General features: G+C 43.1%; 1 pseudogene; it reads left to right on the plus strand.

Moving 5' to 3' along the window:
• Nucleotides 1–202: 202 nt before the first annotated feature.
• On the plus strand, nucleotides 203–1,130 carry LOC103544571 (olfactory receptor 1f45-like; annotated as a pseudogene).
• The last annotated feature ends 442 nt before the right edge of the window (nucleotides 1,131–1,572 follow it).

Consider the following 1,572-nt stretch of genomic DNA (forward strand, 5'->3'; position numbering starts at 1 on the left):
CACCTTATTTTGACCATCCTTTATGAAATACAACTTTTGTCACTCCCATTGCTATTTTAGTTTTTCATACATTCCTTACACTACTGGTATGAGGGAAACCCAATGCCAAGAGACAGGAACCAATTACTATACACCTCAGTTCTTGACAGCGAGTGAATCTTCCTCTTGCTGATTTCCTTTCTTGAAGAATACAAGGCTCAGAATGAACTGCAGCAAGACCCCTGACTTTGTCCTCTCAGGGCTGTCCAGTGAGCAAGAGAAACAGCAGTTCCTCTTTGGTGTCTTCCTGGCCCTCTGCTTGCTGAGCCTCCTAGGGAACTTGCTACTTCTCCTGGCTATTTGTGCTGACATCCGCCTCCACATTCCCACGTACTTCTTCCTCAGCCAGCTCTCCCTGGTGGATCTCTGCTTTACTTCCACCACAGCCCCCAAAATGCTGGAGGATTTGTGGACCAGAAGGGATTTATCTCTTTCTCCGGATGTCTAGCCCAAGTATATTTCTTTGCTGTTTTTGCTAATATGGACAATCTGCTTTTGACCGCCATGGCTATCGACTGCCACACTGCCGTCTGCCATCCTCTGCACTATCCACTGCCAATATCTCCTTGAAGATGTGGGCTACTGGTGGGTGGGTCATAGGGAGTGGCCCACTCTGACTCTTTGATCCAAACCCTATTGCTAACCTGACTATCCTTCTATACTATTAAAGAGATTCTTCACTTTTTCTGTGATTTTGGCCCACTCTTAGAGCTTTCCTGCTCTGATACTCACCTCAATAAGGACCTGATAATGGTTCTGATGGAACATTTAAGAATCAGCACTCTCCTCTGCATCATAAGCTCTTATGCCAATATTTTCTATGCTGTGGCTAGGATTCCATCAGCACAGGGTAAAAAGAAAGTTCTGGCCACATGCAGCTCCCACCTCTGCCTGGTTATCCTCTTCCTCATCACAGTCCTTGCCACCTACCTGAAATCCCCATCAACTTCTCGTTCCTCTGGGGAGTTGGTTATTCCTGTCACGTATAGTCTGGTAAATCCCACTCTCAACCTTTTCATTTATAGTCTGAGAAATAAGGATGTAAGAGTTCATTAAAAAGGGTTCTGGACGTAGAGAATTTGGGGGATTAGGGATAATGCCCATAAATAAGCACTTTTGGAGAAACCACTCCCTACTTCATCACCACATTTACAAAGTGAATCAGTTAACACCAAGGCTGTCACAGAGCATTACTTGATCTATTGGAAAGAACACTAAACCGAAATCAGGAGAACTAGGTTCTAGGTCCCAGTTCAGGTGGAGATGGATTGGATTAGCTTTTCCTTAAATTACTTTCTAACACAAATATTCAAACTTGATCATCTATTGCTATCACTATCACCACTGTGATCACCACTGCCATTTCTATCAGCGGTTTAATAATGAATGTCCTCACCATCAGCTTTATTATGGACAACATCATCTTTGTTATCATCAGAGTCCCATACAAGTCACTGTCTTCAACACTATGCTTATCAAACTATCAGTAACCTCACCAATATTAAGAGAATAGAAACTTGTTGTATATGATTT

This window comes from Equus przewalskii, chromosome 19 (genome assembly GCF_037783145.1).
Source record: "Equus przewalskii isolate Varuska chromosome 19, EquPr2, whole genome shotgun sequence".
In the NCBI taxonomy this organism is placed as follows: Eukaryota; Metazoa; Chordata; class Mammalia; order Perissodactyla; family Equidae; genus Equus; species Equus przewalskii.